General features: G+C 38.4%; 1 long non-coding RNA gene across 1 annotated transcript in view; it reads left to right on the top strand.

The window, feature by feature from the left end:
• Positions 1 to 350: 350 nt before the first annotated feature.
• Positions 351 to 22,273, top strand: part of LOC139827942 (uncharacterized) — a 98,125-nt gene continuing 76,202 nt past the window's right edge. Inside the window, exon 1 of the long non-coding RNA XR_011739082.1 lies at positions 351 to 448. This is a non-coding gene — a long non-coding RNA (uncharacterized lncRNA). The remainder of the gene's footprint in view (positions 449 to 22,273) is intronic.

Below are 22,273 nucleotides of genomic sequence, written 5' to 3'. Positions count from 1 at the left end.
ATGGATATTGGTACAGGCATAGATAAATCAGATTAAGCCTACTGCAGTGCTCTAAGTCTATATGCAGATTATAAAATTAAACCATTATGATGCTACCACCCTAATTTATTTACTTTGACCTGAAATATTTATTAGGCAGGACATTGTAGATCTCTTACAAAGCCACACTCATGAGAATTAAATGTTTCCTAAATGTCAAGCTACTTTGATATCGACATTCTTCCCTAGAACCAAAGAATGTGGCTAGTATTTCCATAGAAAAACAGTTCTTTCACCAGGTCTTTTTCTTTTTTTTGTTTATTGCCATTACTGCAAGCTAAGTCAGGCTCTCTTTTAATTCTCTTTAGCTTCCAAAACTGTGTTCAGTTGTACTTCCCAAGTACGTTGCTCAGCAATGCCAACACATTATGGAATCAATGAAGAACAGGAAGAAGACAAGCAAGAAACTGTAAGTGTTCAATACAAATGTATTTCTGTGACTTTATAATGGCTTGAGCAGATGTGATATTGTATCTCCATCTAGGTGTACAAGCTTATTAATATTTTAAGATATTTCCTGACCAGAGTTGCTGCTGCTATTGCTAATTGGTAATCCTTATGTCTTCATAATCATATTTTTTAAAAATGAATAGTGATCCTCATCCATACAATAAACAATGTGTTTCTCTTTCAAAATTAACTGTATATTGTAAGAGGCACCTTAGCCCTTCTGTTCGGCTGTGTAACTATGTGTATATGGTTAACTACCCATCACAATTTTTTGGGAACAAATGCCTTAATTTTGGACCTGAATAAAAATTGTAAATTTATGAGATTTGAAAAGCTTAGAGTTATTTATCTCCTATTTCCAAACTTATTGGAAAGCAGAGCAGAGATAGTCTGGTTATTTTGTTGAGTCGTGAGAAGCAGAGGGGAATTCCTGTAGAGAAAAATACAAATTGAGTGTCTCTGATTCTCATTGCCGGTCTGGCATCTCTATACTATTCAACATCTCTTCCTGACAAGCTTAAGTTTACACCCAGCAAGTGGTAAAGCTTTGGGAAATGCTGGAATCAGCAGAGATCGAGAAGGAATGACAATTACTGGCCTCCACACCATACATTTTCTGAGAGGATAGTTTGGGCACATCTAACCAATTCCCTGCCACTTTGGGAGCCTCAGGAAATGGTGTATTGATGTCTCCCTGATTGAAGGCCTGTGGTGCACTATTTAGCCTTCAGAGAGTTTGCTGTAGGATTCTGAAGTGAAATTCAATGACAGGAAGTCACACTGGATGATCTAATGGTAGAAGTCATCAATAGGTGAACTAATGGTACTTTCCAGGCTTAAGAAGCTCTGAATTTACCAGTGTAGTTATAGCTAAACAATTTCTTTATTTTCATTTTATTATTCTGTATAATTCTGTAGATCCCTTTCCTGACTTCATGCATGTCTTCTCAAATGCATCTGCTAAGTTCCTGTAAAATATCAGGGATTTAATAGGGGGTTAAGATATAAAAATAATAATAATAATAATTATTATTATTATTATTGTTGATAATAATAATAATAATTTTTAATACAAGTAGTCTCATTTAATTGTAAGCAACAGAGGAGAGGTGAGTTTTCAATAATAAATTAAATATCAGTAGGGGAAGAACCATGCATATGGCTCAGAAACTTGTTCTATCAGAGAACATGCTTGAGAAACAGATAATAGAGGTGATTTGTGAATGCCTGACAGACTAGTAGGCAAGACTGAACATTAGCCTATGTGGACGGCAACACAAAACTTGACAAGGAGAGATAGAGTAAAGGGATAGTAACACAGAACTTGGAAGCTGATGACAAGAAACTTAAATTTAAGTTTGCAACAGATGATTAGGAAGAGCTAAAAAAGAAGATCAATACAGCCAAACTGATGAGGTAAAAAGACAAACTTTGGCTGTATTTTGCATATTGAGAGTGAAGAAAACAGTAATAGACTGGACAAGAAATTTAGAAATGAAGACAGAGTAAAAATACCAGGAAAAAGAAGGTAAAGTTTGCAGGGTTTCTGGTTACACAGGCAAGGATGAGGATAGGACAAAGAACCATCTCTAGGTTGTACCGTACCAGCTATTATCTGGATTGTGTGTTTGTACAACATACACATGTAGAATAAGGTATTAGTGAAGGAAACATGAGGAAAGAACAAAACACCCTGTGCCATAGTTATGGAAAGAAACAAACAAAAAAAGTCTATTAATTATGAAGCTATATACTTATTTCTTTATTCTGTTTTTAGTAAAAACTGCTGGACACAACTTGAATTTACTCTCTCATACAAGCATGTCTGTAGTTTGTGTGTGTGTATGAAGACTAGAAGTAGGCCAGTTTTGGAGACATTTCAGTTAGCATTTCATGAAGGCTTCTCTTAAGAAAAACATTAAATAAAGTAAGATTCACCATGTAAATGCGGAGACTAGAAGAAAGAAACAAAGACTAAAGAAAATGTTCATATTTTGAAATAATATTGTAAGGCTTGAAGGCCTCCCAGAAAGTCATGTGGTGTAGCCTTACAATTTGAAGATGTTCCGCTAGTATTAAGTTTCGTCTTTTAGCTGTGTTTTGTACACAATTATTTGCTCATTTGCTTAATGAGTTGAGATCCCCAGGCAAAAAACTTTTATTTAAAATGCAAATGATCTTCTGTACTTATTTTATTTAGGGAGTTAACAAACTCTATGAATAGAAGGGCCAGATAAATCACTGCAAAATTCATATTCCGTTACTTTGGAAAATCCTCCACTTTGCCCTCCCTCTTCTAACCACAACCACACATATATCTGCTAGTTAGAGGAATGCCAACATTGTTCTCAGTTGTATTTTTCTTGCAGTTTTAGCGGTTATAAATTGAGTTCTTCATCCTCTGCTCTGGTTCATATTTTTTAACGGAAATCAAACTTGTATGTCAATTTCCAATAGATTAATGCATGCCCTAGAAACTTAAGCAACAAGATTGTGAGCCATATTCTGAGAATGACATAATACTTGATAAAATATCAAATATTTACCAAGCTAAAGCCAGTTGAAATGTCTATCAGTGTCAGCAGCAAAGTTGTGAAAGGCAGGAAACATCAGCTAACTTAGTTCATTTTAACAAGAAAATAACTTTTTCACTCTAACAACAATAGTTCTTTAGTGCTGCAAATGTACAAAGTGTGCTATTTGTTGATGATATGTTGTTAGTTAATGAGAAACATAGCTAAACTCACCAGCTGCTGTATCTTCACTGAAATTCATATAGCTTTGTTCTGATTTTCATCAATTAAACATCTGTTCCCAAATCTAACAATGAGCAATACTGGCAGCACGAGCCAAGTAATTTTTTTTAGAAATCCACATAGACCTGCAGATTTTCCTTCTATGTGTCCCTGACTGTTGTGACATCTACTACTTTGGCTTTCCAAAAAGAAACAGGACATTTCCCAGTGAATATGAAATGCATCTGCAAAGCTCTTTCCTTACTTGTCAGCTCAGTCATGTTGCTTCCTTCTTTGGTGTGTCTCTGCTGGCTCCTCATCTGGTGCTGCATCAAGTTTAAACATCTTGCCACCACTTTCACAGCTTTGTGTATAGGAACAGCTTGCCCTCTTTAGCTGTCCATCCAACACCAACTTGCTGTTCCCAGTCCTCCACATATGCTTCTCTGTCTCTGCAAGCCTCGCTATGCAGCTCAATAATGATTAATACTTATAAATCACACATTAAAATGTTGAATTGCATTGGACCTAACACCAATTTGTCATGTTTTCTGCTAGGAAAGTTCCACTGAATGACTGTTCCTCACTGAGAAATTATTTTAAGCTAGATCTTAATCCATTGATATGTATCTCATTGATATTGGATAGTGCTAAACAAATCAGGTGTGCCTTTCTTACAGAAGTCTAAGGTTGTTGTATCTGTCCAGTTGCTTCTGCTAATGAAACACATAATCTCCTCAAAATTTTGAATGTGATAGGATATGTTTGACAGGATCTACTTTCCATAAAAACATGCTGACTGACAGTAATTATGTTCCTGTTCTTGAGTTCTTTATCAATTCAATCCCTTACTGGTTTTTCTTTATTTTGCCTAAAACATATGCCATACTAACCAGCCTGTAATTACCTGGGTCATCCTGCTTGCCCTTTGTGGCTACTGGCAAATCATCAGCATTCTTCCAGTCTTTTTGAATTTCCTCATTATTAAAAAATCTATTAAAAATTAACTTCATCAGGTCATATGTATAGTCAGCCAAGTCTTCTAGGAATCTGTGCCTGTTAACTTGGTTTTAAAGTGTTTGGAACTAGCTGATACCACTTAGCATTTTCCTTGATTGTAAACTTCATCCAGTAATATGTTTGCTTTATTATTCGTTATTCTTAGCACTTCTGTCCTTCATTTCTAAGCTTTCATTGACAGTTTTCTACACTGTGGAACTCCCAGTTTCTATGGATCATAGTCTGCTATTTTTCCATGAGTTATGTATGTAATGTAACCTTTCTCCTCCATTGCTGTCTTAGTTTTGACCCAGCTGGTGGTTTAATCTAGTTATTGTCTTTTTTTTTGGATGTGGTTTTGTGGCCTTTTCCCATATAATAAACTTTTGCCTAAACAGTTTGATTCATTTATTTATTACTATGTAATTTTTGTCCCAATCAGTATAGATTTTTTTTTTTTTCTTTTTTTTTTCTTTGGGTAGTGAGCTGTTTTGAAGCAATAGTGTATCTATGAATGACCAGGTGTGACAATCTAACCAGAAATATGCTTTAGTGATGTAGGCTGGACCTTGTGCTAGTTAGCTCAACTTGTCATAGGTGATTCTAGACGGACTAGTGGCTCTTGCTTTGGAAGTAGACTTGAACAAAAATATCTTCAGCTGATTTCTTCTGATCTACTGTCTGCTACCAATTTGTAATGATTGTGTCAGTTTGTGTTGTGTTTTTTTTTTTTTTTTAATATATTATTTTAGGACAGTTTAAGTAAGTGATAGGCTGAGGATGGTAGAAGTAGGGATGTTGGCTTAAGGTTACAATAAGAGGATCAAGACATTTTCAAAAACTGAGTCTTAAAATGGTAATATCATGAAATTTCCCATGAGTTTCGAGAGGCAGAAAATATTGTTTTCAAGAGTGCTGTGTGCAGTAGCCCATGCTTCATATCTGGATTATTTTAATGGGGTTGTTTTCAGAGATGAATGCGTATCATGGCATTAAGTGAGTTTTTATAATAATAACTCTTGTTTGAAGTGCTGCTGCACATGTGTATGGGTAACAGTAAATCCTTATGTCTTCACCTGCCTTCAACATTAATATGAGATATAAACAAATGCTTGTTTGTGTTAAAATAAATAACCCACTAGACAGCTTCCAGAAGATGTACCACTCTTTTGGTTACTAGCTTTGCTTAATGAAATAAAATTGGCAAAGGAAAGCCCAGAAAAGATTTATTGTTACATAAATCTTAGGTATGTTTTGTACATCCTTGGAACAACAGATCTTTAGACATTAGCTTTAAATAGATTTACAGAAGTCAAAGGTCATAGTTCCTGAAAACAGAGGAAACTATGCATAGAGATTGTGTTTATTTTCAGTCTCTTAAAAAAATCAAATGAAACCATTCAGTGTCTAAAGCAGAAGCACTTTGTTATGAGCAGCAGAACCAAGGGCTGTGGATATTTTCATCTCCGTGGTTACCGTGTGTAACAAAAACAGATGTAGCAAAACTTGTGGCTTTTTTTCATCATTACTTGCCTTAACTGTGGTGTGTTTTTTTTTTTTTTTTAATATATATATATATATATATATATATATTTTGCAATTTGTTGAAATAAATACAGTAATTCTTTTGGAACATCTGCCCATAGAGCATGCACCAGAAAAACCTACAGCAGATTGAAAGAGGAGGAAATACACAGTGGCCTCTGAGGAGGGAGTCCAGTAATAGATCTGTGCTACCTTCTTGAATGAGTGATGGCTTTAATTACGTGGTTTTACTGCAGGATAGATGAAGATAGATTTACAGGACAGATGAAAACCCAGCACTGAGACACTTTTCCACAGATTGAATGCCAATGATTTAATTTTAAATAACCCTTTTGAAGTTGTAAACAGTTTTAAAGAAAGATTATTTTCCCAAATCATTGAATATGAAATGTCATGATTATCTAAAGCTGAAGCCAGAATGATTCAAATCTCCATTCCGACTAGACTGTGCCTCTCGCTAGCCTTCTTTGGACGGAGTACGTAGGGGAGGCTGGGTCATCGTGGCTCGCCTGGTGATTTTGGTTTTTTTCCATAGGGGACTATCCAGGATTGTATTTATCCTTTCCATAGGTTCCAATCTAAATCTTAATCTCTGCACTAAGTGACAATTATTAGAGATTTCCTAGCTTTATTTTTTTGTTTTAACTAGTTTGTGGTCCTGCATTTACTACGGAGAAAAATTTTACTTAGTGCCTCTTACAGATCTGTTCTTCATAGTGAATTATACAGCTGTTCTTCATAATGCTTGTGAATCAAACTTAGCATTCCCACTTTTCTTCCTGCTAGAGAAAAATGGCTGGTCATGCCACCAAGCGGCCATAGGATTGTTTGTGGACTTCCATGTCAGCTTCCTCCAGAAGGCTTTCAACTCTTTTGTCTGAGTGACTGAGGAATTGGGCCATTTGTCTCACATTTTGATGTCAATTATTGTATCTGGGGTTCATTGACTTGTAAAGTAATGGATATGTCCCACCAAACAGTTGCTTTATGGAGCCCATTGGCCTAAGGTATTAATGTATATATTTATTTGTGAGGTTCTTATCAGAATAAGGGCTAGGTGCTTATTTAAACAGTAAAGCTAAATTGCATTGAATCAATAGCACTGGAGTTGCTGCAACTGCTCAGCTCTGTTCTAAATACACTCGTGAGGGGGAGTATACAGAACCTCTGAATGCAGTGGATGTAATGGACATAAAGACTGCTGAAATACAAGCAGGGGAGAAAACACGAAGGGAAGAAGAAATGAACACAGTGTTCATAATGGTAGGAATATGCAAATCTTTCTGGTTTTAGATTGGGGATCACATAAAGTGCAGTGGTTTGTAGACAGGTCTGAAAACCAAGCCTTCTGGAAAAGCTTATGCTTAGCACTCCTGCTGCTAATGTGTTAGGAAGCATGGTGCATTTTTCTTTCATGGACATGGAAATAATGGAACTCCTACCAAATAAGATTGTACTTAATAAAACCTGAAGGGGAATATTCACAGGTTATTTGTATGATCTAATTTTAGTCATACGAGTTAAATGCTGATTTAGAGACTTAATTTCCCAGGTCCCCTATGTATCCAACAGAAAGAAAGAGGCTAACATTAGTAGCAAAAATGGCCTGTCCTTTCCTATGCTTGTATCTTTCACTTGTTTTGCTTCAGTTTGCCAGAGCATCTCCTTTCAGCTTGAATTAAGAGAATTTTAATTGTGTTTGAACAATATATCAAACATATAATGTAAGGTTGCTATTAGGATCAAAATCCCTCAGCGCAACTAGGCTTTTGAAATACTGTATTCTGAAGCATCTTGTCTTGAATTTTCCTTTTTTTTTTTTTTTACTTTCTCTGTCATGCTTTCTGAAGTTGTTTCGGAGACACCTGCTCCAAAAGCTGACTGTATAATCCTTTTGGACAGAGGTCTTTCTTTGAGGCACAAGTCATATGTGCATAGGCCAACAATTTCATGCTGGTATCTCTTTGAGTCCTTCTTATTATCATGATTATTTGGCAAATTTCATCTCTGGATCAGTCAGTAGCCAGCACTGCTGTCATGTAAGCAGTAGGTCTTACAGCAGCTAGCAATGCCTTGTACTTGTGTTTTGTCATGAAGAAAAACCTTTGCTTTTGTAATATACCCAGCAAATCCCAGCTCTCACCAGTTGCTAGGAATAGGGTGTCTCAGTGCCAGAGTAAAATGAGGGTAGGAGGCAGATGCTGGGCATTGTGGAGAGTGTTTAAAACACTGTACAAAACCAGATTTAACTGCTCTCAGTCAGTCTAAGCTGACCCTATAGGTATACCCAGGGCACATTCATAAAGAACAAAAGGTCAGAGTATCAAAGACTTGGAATAATCGGCCAACTAAATGAATGGAAAAAAAAAATACTGGTTCTTTTTCCCCCTTTACTTGGGGATTGGATATTTGCCACCAAGCTTCAGACATAATTAAAGCAGGGGCCTTGTTCACAGCAGGTACAGCAGAATACCTTCTTTCATAGCTGCTCGACCACAATAATTCTGTTTTTCTTGCATCAGAATGATTGTTTTGTTCAAATACTTCTCTGGGGAATAGCTCTTCCTACACTTTGTGTAGAAACCCACGATTCCAATAGAGGTCATATTTTCCTTCCTTACAGGCTATGCTCTTTTAATGGGGTAGGAGAGAACCACCCCGATCCAGAAAGAAGCTCTGGAAAGCTGCTGACAAAGTAAATGATAATGATATAAAGGACTGAGTTAATCAGCGTACAGCTTTGCTTTTGGAAGACAGTGAAAAGTCTATGAGGTAGAGAGGGATGATAGCTGTGTTGGTGTGTCCAAACTTGTCCTGTATCGTTAGAACAACAAAGATGTGAATAGCTGTTCTTCTGCAGACAGATGTAATCTGTTCCTGTATACAGTGTAGCTACTGGGTGTTACACTTCCACTTCAATATGTCTTGCAGGAGACCTCCAAATATGAAGTTATGAAATAAGTAGAATACATAAATAAATATAATAAAATCAGTCACTCTAAATGATTTTTTTTTTGTCTAGTGCAGTTTATCAGTGTGTTATGTGGGAGACATGCCATCCCTAAAATGTCTTGAGGATTTTCTGCAAAGCTTTCAGAAAACTGTGCTTTTCCTTTATAATTGTAGATCAGGTAGGAATTCAGTCTGCGAGGACGGCAACAGAAATATTACGTTTGTGCTTTTATTTTATGCACAGACCTTGGGTCTATTTCCTGAAAAAGTTACCTTACGCTGCTGATATTTTGTGAATATCTCTGCTAAATTTTGAGGAACCTCCTCTGAACAGGTTCAGTTGAGCACAGTGGATTTAAGTATATTTTACTGTTTATAAATTCAACTGGTTTCCAAATGTTCTGGGGTCTAGTCTAGCCTTCTAATATAATTATGAAAAAAAGGTCAGACTAAATGTCAGGTGTTGACAAAGTACTGATTGTTTCCACTTTGCGGGCTTCATAAATGTCAAGAGAAAAGAACTCTGCTGTCTTGCCTTATTAGAAAAGAATTTAGTGAATGTAATGTGTCTGAAGAGTATTAGTGTGGCAGCATGGCAACCACTTTCAGTCTCCTTCCATATCAGGTAGCTTATGGAGGACTGGCTGGAAATGCAGGTTTCTTCATTTTGACTCTGTGCCCAAAGTCACTATATTATATCCAAAGTTAATCAGAGAAGCCTGTAACTCAAAATCTATTTCATTCTCATTTTCCTTTTCAAGTTTTAGCCTTTCTGCAGAAGTTACCAACTACTCTGTTCTTTTTATTTTCTCTCATTGTTGTATGTTTGTCCTATAACTTGCTTTAAACAAGTATTCCTTGAAACATCATCTTTAGAACTCCTTGTCAATATAATTACAATCACCATCACCCTGTACTCAACTTTTTCTGTTTCTAGTAGTTAATACCTATAGTAAAAAGATATCTGTTCCCAGTAAGAATACCCTGCAACATTCTTGATCATCTTCATCAGTCACCAGGTTGTAGCCACCAAGCAAATACTTGGCACCTAATTCAGAACTCTGGATTGTCTGATGGCCCTGACCATTAATAAGAGGGATTTTGAAGAAAATGATATACACTACAGTAACTGTTCTGGAGAATTGCAATATGTGATCACAGCATGTTGCTTTTTTATTTCAATGAATCGAAGCATTATTTAATCTTTCAGAGCCTGAGGGAGGGATAAGAGAGCATTTCTTTAGAAGTGTGGTTCAGAGTTGTAGGTGGGCCCCAGAAAAGTACAACAACATCATCGCAACCACATATTGTCTTCTGAGTGTTCAGGAAACTCCAGTGGTAGAAAGGGCAATAAAACAAAGAAGTATACGAAGAGTTGTAGTGGCATATTTTGGGCTCTATTCATTATGATGTTATGTGAACCTTTTTTTATCCAAGACATTCATATTGGGTTGGGATATATGACATGGTGTCTATGAAAGGTCTGTGCTCTTGCGGAAAGGAAATTGGAAGCTAGGTGAGAATATCAAGTGGCTCTGAACACTTATGTTTATACAACAGAATAGAGTCCATAAGGCTCTTCTAACTGCTCCCACTGCTTGTTATCTGGCACGCAACTATGACCTGGCAGTCATTCTTGAGTTGCACCACAGCTCTGACCGTGGAGCCCTCTGTTGTGGTCAAGTTCTATCTTCTTGATATAAACCTGGTTGAATCACCTCCTACGCTTAGCTCTATTTTGGCCTCCTCTCTCCTCTTTCTTTCTAAACAACTAGGTTTTATTTGCAATAACATGATAAACCATTAAACGTCCACCCAGTTTCCCATCCTTTCCTTCCCTTCCCATATCCATAGGTCCTTTGCTTCCTGTCTGCTGAAGCATTATGGTCCATGTTTGGACCTAATAGCTCTGGTTAAGCAATCTATATGCATTCATGTGCATATATGCTTGTCGAGGGTTTAGATTGCGGGGTGACAATAAAACCCTGGCAGATGTATTGTTAACCTCCTCTCCCGCCTACTTCCTCCTTTTACCCCTCCCTCTCCCCCCTTCCCACTAAGGACAGGAGATCGAGAGGGAAAGAAGGACAGAGAGAAGAGAGTTGGAAAAAATTAAAGATGTTTTACTAATGTTACTAATGAGAATAGAGAAAATAATACAAAATATACAAAACCAATCTTGAAAGTCTCAGCAACTGCAGAGTGGGCACCCAAAGTCCTGGATTGGACTCTGCAGCCAACTGGAGCTGGATTCAGTCACTCACTAGGCCTCAGTTCGCAGGGACGACTAGCAAGGTCCTCTCCTAATGTTGGCCATAAGGAAAAAGGGAAAAAAGGACGAGATCCTCGTGATCTCCCACTTTTATATGAAATATTCACGTGAATGGAATGCTATACACAGTTGGTCAGTTTCTTGGTCACCGGTTTCTCGTTGCGCCTCTCGCGAGATGTCCATCCGTGCTTATCGATAAGTTTGCATTCCATTGCTAGGTTTACCAAAACATGTGTCTGGTTCTCCAGGAAAATGCAGCTAACATGAAAGCTTTAGCTGACAGGCAAATTCACTAAAAGAGAAACAAAACCAGGACAATGCTCAATAAGTGATAGCTGAGAATACAGAATATTTTTATTGAGAAGTGTACCTGATGTCTATTATAAAATTAATACCATTAGCAGGACTAGGTGAGGACCTTGTTTAGGTTTGAAGGCATTAAGTAATGCCTCTGACCTCTGAGTGCCATGTTCTTTCCTATCCTGCATGAAGACACCTAGAGATTAAGCTTAAAGGTGAGAATACTTTTGAAGATATTTGTGGAATTCTAGTTTCTATGTATAATATCAACACAAAAAGACTGGGGCTGTCTCATTCAGGTCAATGGAGACTTTCAGGTGACTGATGGTATTCATATGTACTTCCAGCATTCTCTCAAAAGACAATTTTTAAAATAGTTGATTTTAAAAGAAAATAGTATTGAGACCACATTTATTTTCAGTTCAGTCATTATGAATTAATTTTGAGCACATCATTTGCCCATTCTACTCAAATTTACTTGTGTGAATCTCAGGCAGAGGAAGAGTAGGCAAAATGTTTTCTTCTGGCAGGAAGCTTGCTCTGCATTTTAAATACATACATTAAAGGTAGCTACCAAGGATTGCTCTTTCTATATCTGTAATAGTCTGCCAGTCCTTTGAGTGACATCTTTGTCTGTCACTGTGCAGTATGGCTCAAAAAGGAATTAATAACATAGATTGCTCTCCACCTGGGAAACTGATGGCTGCCTAGAACCTAGGAGGTTTTTTTTGTGCCACTTGGCAGACTACAAAAGGCATTCATTTTAAAAGTAGACCAGAGTAATTACCACTACATTTATGTTAGAGGTTAACATTAGTGTTATTTCCTCTGTTGCCTCGTTTTACAGAACGTTATGCCCTACTGCTTTTATTAGATTCAAGCAATGGATGAAATAAGTGTTATTAACCTCTAACACTTGAAAAAATTAGTCTGAAGCAACACAGTGGCAAATCTGGACAGTTATTTTTCCCTGTTAGGTGGCTGAAGTGCTGTAAAACTTTGCAAATCTTGTAGTTATTTCATAATGTATCTGTGAAAAACATGGAAAACAAGAATAACAAAAGTCAGTAAAATGCTTGCAGCTTTTCTTCAGTCATTGACAATTTCAATAAAATAGAACAATAGAATGTTTTTACTGAGCATGAGGTCATTTAAATTAAAGAAACACTAATGTCGATTCTTGATATAAAATGTTAACCAACTGCATTTCATGGTCATCATATTTGAGAGCTGAAAACATTTTAGATGCTTTACTTTGTGGTTGCATACAGGACCTCAAACAATGCTAGTTTAAAGAATTCCAAGACCCATGTGCTTACTATAGTTAGCAACTATTTACAGCATCACCAGAAATAAGAGCTGAAGAGGTTCCCACACAGTACAGATTTAGCAAAAGGGCATGTCCTGTCATCGTTAGCCAGAGAAATACCTAGAGCATGAAACTGGAATACATATGGCTGGATATGCTGGGATATGGAGTCCCGAGATCACTTTCTAGGCAGGTCACAAACCTCATCCATTTATGACTGTGGATGTACAGCTCTCTCTTCCTGCTGCTCACCTGTAGAGTTCAAATAGTGGTGTTTCTTACCATACTGTTCTGAAGTTAATTTGATGAACAGTGGGAATTAGGGAAACCAAAGGCTAGCATACAGGGGTTGTAAAAGTGCCTATGACCATGTATTTTTTTTTTGAGGCCAGTTGACCTACGAGTTAAAATACAGCATATTATAAAGTTATGAATATGGTGGTGGATGTAAAATTTTCCTGAATTTAAACATATTTTAAGGTCCTCAATTTGATTTTTGACTGCAGCTAAGAGTAAATAATTTCTATTTTTTTTTCTCTTTTATTTATTAAATTCTATTTCTGATTTGTCTTTGTGCATTTGCCAGCACAGCCTTTTCTAACCTTACAAAGAGTTAGGCACCTGCCCCAATAAGGACTGATAGATCTGAACATGGTTTGACTTTAAACTTCTGGTTAAATTCCACTTTCTTCTAACTGAGTTAAATGCATACCTAATTACTCTTTGAAATACTGGGTTTTGTCAATAGATCTCAGAGCATCCCCACACGTAGGAAGTCAAGGAAGGGAGCCACGAGACCTGTGTGGTTGAATAGGGATCTGTTGGGTATGCTCAAGCAGAAGAAGCGAGTTTACAGGTCATGGAAGCAAGGGCTGGCCACTTGGGAGGAATATAAGGCTGCTGTTAGAGGATGTAGGAAGGCAGCTAGGATAGCCAAGGCCTCCTTACAATTACAGCTGGCAAGAGGGGTCAAGGACATAAAAAAGAGCTCTTTCAAATACATAGCAGATAAAACTAATACCAGAGGCAATGTAGGCCCACTGATGAATGGGGTGGGTGCCCTGGTGGCAGAAGATACAGAGAAGGCAGAATTACTGAATGCCTTCTTTGTCTCTGTCTACTCTGCTGGAGGCTGTCCTGGGGAGCCCTGTACCCCTGAGACCCCGGATGAAGCCAGGTCAATGGAGGAGTTTGCTTTAGTTGACGAGGACTGGGTTAGGGAGCAATTAAATAGTCTGGACATCCATAAATCCATGGGTCCAGATGGGATGCATCCGTGGGTGCTGAGGGAGCTGGCTGAGGTCATTGCTAGACCGTTCTCCATCATCTTCACCAAGTCTTGGGAAATGGGAGAGGTGTCCGAGGATTAGAGGAAAGCAAATGTCACTCCAGTCTTCAAAAAGGGCAAGAAGGAGGACCCAGGTAATTATAGACCAGTCAGCCTTACCTCTGTCCCTGGGAAAGTAATAGAACAGCTTATCCTTGGTGCCATCTCAAGGCATATCAAGGATAAGAGGGTTATTAGGGGCCATCAACATGGCTTTACCAAGGGTAAGTCATGCTTGACCAACCTCATGGCCTTTTATGAGAATGTAACAAGGCGGATGGATGATGGCAGAGTGGTGGATGTGGTCTACCCTAACTTCAATAAAGACTTTGACACAGTCTCCCACAGCATCCTCACAGCTAAGTTGAGGATGTGTGGTCTAGACAATAGAGTAGTGAGGTGGGTTGCAAACTGGCTTAAGGAGAGAAGTGGTAGTCAATGGTGCGGAGTCCAGTTGGAGGCCAGTATCTAGTGGAGTGCCTCAGGGGTCAGTACTGGGGCCAATATTATTCAATATATTCATTAACGATTTGGACGAGGGAACTGAGTGTACTGTCAGCAAGTTGCTGATGACACTAAGCTGGGAGGAGTGGCTGACACGCCAGAAGGCTGTGCTGCCATCCAGCGGGACCTGGACAGCCCGGAGAGTTGGGCGGGGAATAACCTGATGAAATTTAACAAGGGAAAGTGTAGAGTCCTGCATCTGGGCAGGAACAACCCCATGTTCCAGTATAGGTTGGGAAATTACATATTAGAGAGCAGTGTAGGGGAAAGGGACCTGAGGGTCCTGGTGGACAGCAGGAAGACCATGAGCCAGCACTGTACCCTTGTGGCCAGGAAGGCCAATGGCATCCTCGGGTATCTTACAAGGGGGGTGGTTAGAAGATCGAGAGAGGTCCTCCTTCCCCTCTACTCTGCCCTGGAGAGACCCCATCTGGAATATTGTGTCCAGTTCTGGACCCCTCAGTTCCAGAAGGACAGGGAACTGCTGGAGAGGGTCCAGTGTAGGGCAACAAAGATGATGAAGGGAGTGGAGCATCTCCCTTATGAAGAAAGGCTGAGGGAGCTGGGTCTCTTTAGTTTGGAGGAGACTGAGGGGTGACCTTATTAATGTTTATGAATATATAAAGGGTGAGTGCCACGAGGATGGAGTCAGGCTCTTCTCAGTGGCAAACAATGATAGGACAAGGGGTAATGGGATCAAGCTGGAACACAAGAGGTTCCACTTAAATTTGAGAAAAAACTTCTCAGTGAGGGTGACAGACAACTGGAACAGACTGCTCAGGGAGGTTGTGGAGTCTCCTTCCCTGGAGACATTCAAAGCCCGCCTGGACACATTCCTGTGCGACCTCACCTAGGCGTTCCTGCTCCAGGAGGGGGATTGGACTGGATGATCTTTTGAGATCCCTTCCAATCCCAAACATACTGTGATACTGTGATTTCTTCATTTTTTAATAAGAATTTTTTATACAATGACCAGGGGAACAGTAGGGAGGAATGAAAAAAAATCTGAGTGGGGAAGAAAAACGAGTTGTTTTAGGGCCACAAGCATTGTCATGAAGAAGCAAATACAAGAGAACAGATGTACTGGAGAATTTTAATTTATTAAACACACATATGTGCACCAAACAGCTAATTTTTAATTACTAGTCTTTTTCTAAAAAATGATACAATCTGCTTTACAGAATTGTCTCAGTACTCAACATTTTTTGAAACTGAACTGATGATCTCATTGGTCTTTCCTATCACTAATTACTACAAGGTTATATTTTATTCCATACTGGAACTTTTAAAAAGATTATAACTAATTGCTGGTGATAAGGGCATGTGTCAAAGCCTGAAATGAAAAATCTACTTTAGATCCATCTGAAAAAAAAAAAAGAATGCTTTTAAAAGTGACATTAAGGGAAGTCTGTAAGACTCTTCTAGTATAATTTCTGTGGGGGGCAATTATGGTAGAGAGCATGCCCTTAAAGTGTGATTTCTATAAACAGGTATTATTGCCTGTCTTTAAACTTGCTGAAGTTCAGAAAGTGAATACTGTCATTTTCTAAACATCTAAAATATTCAGTGACCCAAGTAATTTACTTTCAGAATATTCAGTTTTTGCTTACTTTGTTAACTATCTCTTCAATAGCTTCATTGAGTATTTTAAGCCAATAAATTACCTTTCAACATTTCTGTCTAGAGGCTCAGTCAGTATCCAAAACATGCTTGTCATTAATGAACACTTCCTCGAACAAAAGAAAGGAAGGCAGCAGATTTGACTCGTGGATGTTGTTTGGTTCCCTTATTCTAAACACATTAGTGCACTGTATTTCCCCACTTATGTAGGCTTTTGTATGGCGAGCATGTGACTGTTTAAAAGTCCCAGCAGGGCATCCAGAGACTGCAAAAAGGAAAAAAGAAAAAAAAAAAAAAAGAGAAAATGAAAAAAAAATAAAAAGAAAAGAAAATGGTTTGGAACAATTTGCATTAGTTCAAGGGCAATGTTAAGCATTTTACAGCTGGTTTATTGCTATTCTTGTGCTGTTTAAGCTGTCTTTCATGTCAGAAGTCCTTTCCTGCTTACAAATCATCAGGAAGAATTGCGGCCACCACGCTGTTCGCCTAAGCTCCTCCAGGGGTTCTGGCCCTTTGATCACAAATATCGTTTGCAATCGAGTTAAAAATAGGGGGCTGCTGAGATAAGCCAAGGCTCTGACAGGAGACCAGCTTTCCTTTTCTTTTGGACTTTGTTCACCTCTTCTGTAGTATGGGAACACGTAACCTTGGCACAGAAGGAATAGTGTTATGGCTTTAGGAGAAGCGTTTGAAGGAGTCAGGTCGGTCATTAAAGAGCTCAGGCTCTTGCAAGCATGGTCCAGCTTTGTGAGATCCCTGAGTTCAAAACCAGCCTTGTGAACTAGAGCATCAGCACATAAAATTAACAAATGTAACCCTGCATCCACCTTTGAGACAGGTTCAAGTACATACTAAGAGTTTAGCACTTCTCAGCTCTCTTTAGTGAGGACAAAACTGTATTTGAAACTGAAGATCGCTTCCTTAGTAATTCCATTAAAATCATCAAAGTACCCTGTGTTTATTAAAGTTGACAGAAAATTCTAGTTGACATTGGTGGACATTAGGTCAAGTTTGAAGTAAGTGGCTATGTTGTGGGGAAATATCTCCAAAATAGTGCCTGTGGAGCAGGAAAACTTTTTCTTGAACAGTGTCTATATGCGCAATCTGAACAAGAAGAGACTACAATGCAACTGAGGTTAATACTCCCCAAAGTCAATTGATTTTATTTTTCTGTCATTGTCTTTTTAAGCTATACTAACACCTCCTTTTGGAAACATCCAGGATTAGGGTAAAGAGGTCTTTGATTTAAATGGAAAATCTTTGTCCTTAAAAAAAAAAATCCAAATAATTGATATAGTCCACACGGAGACTGCACAGCTCACATACAGACCACCTTTGTTAATACTATTTATTTGTTTGATTATATTGCTTGGGAACTCAGGTCATGAACCAGATTCCTGTTGGCCTAGATACAAAACCAGAAAAACAGATTAGGAAAAAACAGTTTCTGCAGGCTTTTTGTAACTCACAATTGAAATACAGGGAGTGGCAGACTAGCTGTCACAGAGCATCACCAATCTCTCTTGTTTGTAGAGAGGACTCACGTAGCCTATGAAGTAGACTACAGATATGATCATGTTGAATTTTGGCTTCACTTATGCACTAATCAGTAATGTAAGAGAAGCTCACTGTTATTTGATTAAAAGTAATCCTCCAAAATAAATAGGTGTGGTGATAGTTAGATCTGTGGGTTTTGCTGTACACAGTCACACAAGAGCTGTGACCTGACTCAATTTAATAATTTTACAAACTTTTACAAAATCATTGCCTCAGTGTATGCAAGATTAACAGATCAGAACTTTCATTGCTGACTTTTGCAGATATATATATACTTTTTTTTTTTTTTTTTTTTTACTGGTATATATATTAACAGAAAAAGTATCAAATGGCTCATTTATCTTTACAATGAATGATAATTATTTTCCCATGTGTTCCAACTATTTGCTTAAGATTCCCCATCTATAAAATAAAAGGAGAGCCTTTATGGTTTTTCAAAAAATGTGAGAAATATCATCATTAGTATATCAGATTCAGTAGTCACCCTGAAAGATAGTTTTTGAACTCTGTCTTGTTTTGTGCTCTATTACACTGTAGACTGTTGAATTGGTAGATACCCTTTACAAAGCCCATTTTCTCTATCACATTTGCCTATTTTAATTGGCTGATTACTATTGCCCAAAGAGCACACCACAAGCCTCTGATCTCATAAGCTCATGTATATTGAAAAAATGCAAGTCTGTGGTAACAGCTTCTAGAAATTGTCAGGAGGAAGAAATTCCATATTTACAACCAAAATTCCCCAAGAGAAAGAATAGAATGTGCTCTGACATACATGGAAATGTCCCACCTTGTGAAACTCAGGTGGGAAGTGAACCTGAGAGTCCTAAGAATGGAACTGAGGCAATCACCATCACAAAGGTTGCATAGCAACGTTAGCTGCAATAAAGAGAGCTGTCATGAGCAAGACATATGAGACTTGGCCAAAGAAGGCACAGCACAGGGAAGCAGGACTCCAGGAATGAGGTGGGATCACTCGGTTTGCTTATTTGGCTAGTTGGATAGTAGACTCCTGACCAGGTGCATGTTTCTATACCTTTGAACTTACTATCCTCAGTTCCTTTCATAGTAAATGGTGAAATACAAGGACTTCTACCACAGGGCACCTGACTCTGTAGGGTGGTTGGCATTATAGTAAACGTCTGAAACAGGTCAAGTGACTCATATTCAAATTTTTTGCCTATTTTCATTGACCCTGAAGGAATGAGGAGTCTAGGACAAGTAGTGTAGCTATCTAAGACTATGATGTGAACTAGTCACCCACCCCAGAGGACAGAGGTCTTACCTCCTGCTGTAGATATGGCCCAGGGAATGGGCTTGCTTATGGTTTTCTTTCAATGGAGAACTAAGGCACCTACTTCAATTTTTCCCTGGCTCTGTTACCCCTAGGGACTGGAGAGCCTGTCCTTGGCCTGGGGAAGGAGGCGGGCTGGAAGGCTGCTGTCTGCTGAGAAACACTTGACCCCTGAACTTGACCCTTTATGGATCACCATTTGATGTCAAGTAGAGCACCCAGGGGTGCTTTGACCAACTGCTGGCAATGCAGGGAGAGAGCTACAAAAAGGGCACATTCAAATGCACTGTGCAAAACGCTAGGTAGCCTTCTCCTGGGCAGCTTTGTGTGCTCTCTGGACTTGCCTCTGATGCATCCATTTACATAACTGATTCATTTTTATTTTGTTTAATATTTAAAGAAAAACACAGACAGGCCATATTACTATTTTTTTCCCATGTAAAGAAAGCAAAGCATTTATTTTAAACGTATGTAAAATGTATAATAATGTACAGAGAAAAATATTTATTGATCTTTAATACAAACCATAGTACAGTAAGTGCTCATAACAAGCCACCGTAGTTTTATATCCTTGACAATGTCAGAGTACTCATCAGATTCGGTTATCATGTGGTTGATGCTAATTATACAGCCCATTTGCTAGTTAGATATGAATCCTTCTGTAACTTCTAAAAGTGGGGCTATTGCAATTTGGATTAGGAAGCCACTTAATTGCATCATGTTAAATAGCTGTGGTTGCTCATCCTGGAGACAGATGTAAGCAAAATTGCTGTGCTCTTGAGGCAAAATCTGCTCTGTTCTGGTGAGACCACATCTGGAGTATTGTGTCCAGTTATGGGCACCTCAGTTCCAGAAGGACAGGGAACTGCTGGAGAGAGTCCAGCGCAGGGCAACAAAGATGTTGAAGGGAGTGGAACATCTCCCACATGAGGAAAGGCTGAGGGACCTGGGGCTCTTGAGCTTGGAGAAGAGGAGACTGAGAGGTGACCTCATTAATGTTTACAAATATATAAAGGGTGAGTGTCATGAGGATGGAGCCAGGCTCTTCTTGGTTGACAACCAATGATAGGACAATGGGTAATGTGTTCAAACTGAAACACAAGAGGTTCCACTTAAATTTGAGTAAGGGTAGCAGAACACTGGAATAGGCTGCCCAGGGGGGTTGTGGAGTCTCCTACTCTGGAGACATTCAAGACCTGCCTGGACGCCTTCCTGTGTAACCTCATGTAGGTGTTCCTGCTCTGGAAGGGGGGTTGGACTAGATGATCTTTCGAGGTCCCTTCCAATCCCTAACATTTTGTGAAAATTTGGGGATGTATTACATGTGTCTCTGTATCTACCTTCTGCCTCCAGCATGGGAGAAAGTCTCCTTATTAGTCAGGAAGATTAAGATATTCTTAAAAAATAAGCTTGTGCATATGCATCTTTGAAAGACATCATCTGTCACGTGGCCTTGAACTTAAGAAATTTGTGATTCTAAACTGAATTCTGTGACAGTGGAAGGTAGTTTCTACTGTAGTCCTGTAATTACCAATGTGTAGGCTTGACCTGCCACATATGTAGGCTCTTGAAATGGAAAAATAATGTGATTAGAGATGTTAGGTAGGTATCCATGTTTGAGAGGAGTTGTAGGTTTTACACGTGAGCCTCAACTTTTAGTAAAACAGTGGGGGGGGAAAAAAAGTTTTACTGTTTGATAAAACCAGCTTTCCTCCTCTTGATCCTTTAAAAAGTGTTGCTTGAAGATGGCCTTGCTTATAATTTACTTGTCAGAAGCTGCACATTCAGTGACTTGGTTTTGACCTGATTGAAAACACCAGTTCCTGTTGGATTGCCTTTTGTATCTGCATTTGTTCTCTTGTTCACTGTTTTTTCTTATTCAGTTTCTACCATATTACAGATTTATATGTAGTGACATCTATGGCAGAAATGACATCTCTTTTTATAAGTAATAGCATAAAAACAATATCCAGAATTGTTTTAAATTTCTTTCCGATGGTCTGTGCCTCAGGGAGGGAAGATGGGGAGGGATAGGAAAAAGCCTTTGAAGAGAATGGAAAATCCATTTGCACAGATGTCTGGAAAATTAGTTTCCTCCCAAGTTGTTGTAAGACTTTTGAAGGAATTGTTACATTACCTTTCAGTTCGCTAGTGCCAGCAGTTGCCTGTGTGACCAGACATTGCTAGCAATGGTCTGTGTGTCTGACAATAGTCCCTCATTGTCCATATGTTAATTATATTTGCTCCTGTGGAGAAGCACATTCATGTGCACGTAAACACGTGCATTTTTTGGTTTTCATATTTTGACAGAGATTATGAATTGCAGGTATGAATAGTTGTCAAACAGTATGGAACATGATTTACTTCCTTTTTAGCATCAAGTATATTCCTTTCCTATAGTAAGGAAGTACTATTGCAAAAATGTTGGCATCTACATTGCTTGCGATAGCCCATTCACCAAGCAACTGGAATACTCAGCCTTCCTTTCTTCTTTTGCAGGACAGTACAAACTGAGTAATATTCCAGTATTTTTTTAATATCTAAAGACACTTCATATATCTGCATCTGTATAAAGCTGCACATTGGAAATCCGTGATGCAATCTGTGGCATTACTCTTGCTTATGTCAAAGGTGGCTTGCCATATAGATATATATGTATCGCATGTGATGTTACTAGCATTTCTATATACAATAACTTTACAGTTAAGAAAAGAAACTGTGGAATTAAGTACTGGAAAATTCACAATACTGATGCATGGAGGACTGGACTACGAGGGGGTCTTCTAGGTGCACAAGGAGTAATCCTGTGTTTTGTATGCATTTTTATAAGTTAAGCTGCTGTCAATGAAAGGATTTATAGATTATTTCATGCTCTGAATACTATTATCAATTATCTACAGCAAAATCTGCATTCCTTATTTACTTAAGTAACTGTATAGGATTTAAGAGGTGTTATTCACCTAAAAAACGTTAAAAAAAATAATTGCATCATGATGTGTAAATGATTGATTATTAAATCTGTATAGTTACCAACGTAGAGGTAATACTGTGCAGTTAGTATGATATCCCATGTAAACAATACAGTCTTTGTAGTCTTAATATTGAATACACAAATCCATGCAACTCTTTCAGTAACAAGGCTTTGCTCTAATTGCTAACAAAATTGGGAAAAGTTCTTGTTGAGGATGTGTCTTCATATAAAATGTTTTATTGGGCACCCTTGGGTAGGAAGTGGTGAGCCAGACTGATTGCTTAAGCCTCAGCCATTGAAATCATAATTGCCTGTGTTGGTGACCCTGGAATTAGGATAAGAGAAAGTCCCTCTGTTTTTAAGGTTGTGTTGCTGTTAAGATTTTTTTAGAGGAGATTA

Source organism: Patagioenas fasciata, chromosome 4, assembly GCF_037038585.1.
Source record: "Patagioenas fasciata isolate bPatFas1 chromosome 4, bPatFas1.hap1, whole genome shotgun sequence".
Taxonomy (NCBI): Eukaryota; Metazoa; Chordata; class Aves; order Columbiformes; family Columbidae; genus Patagioenas; species Patagioenas fasciata.
The sequence above is the reverse complement of the archived record's forward strand: the minus strand, read 5'-3'. Positions and strand labels throughout refer to the sequence as shown.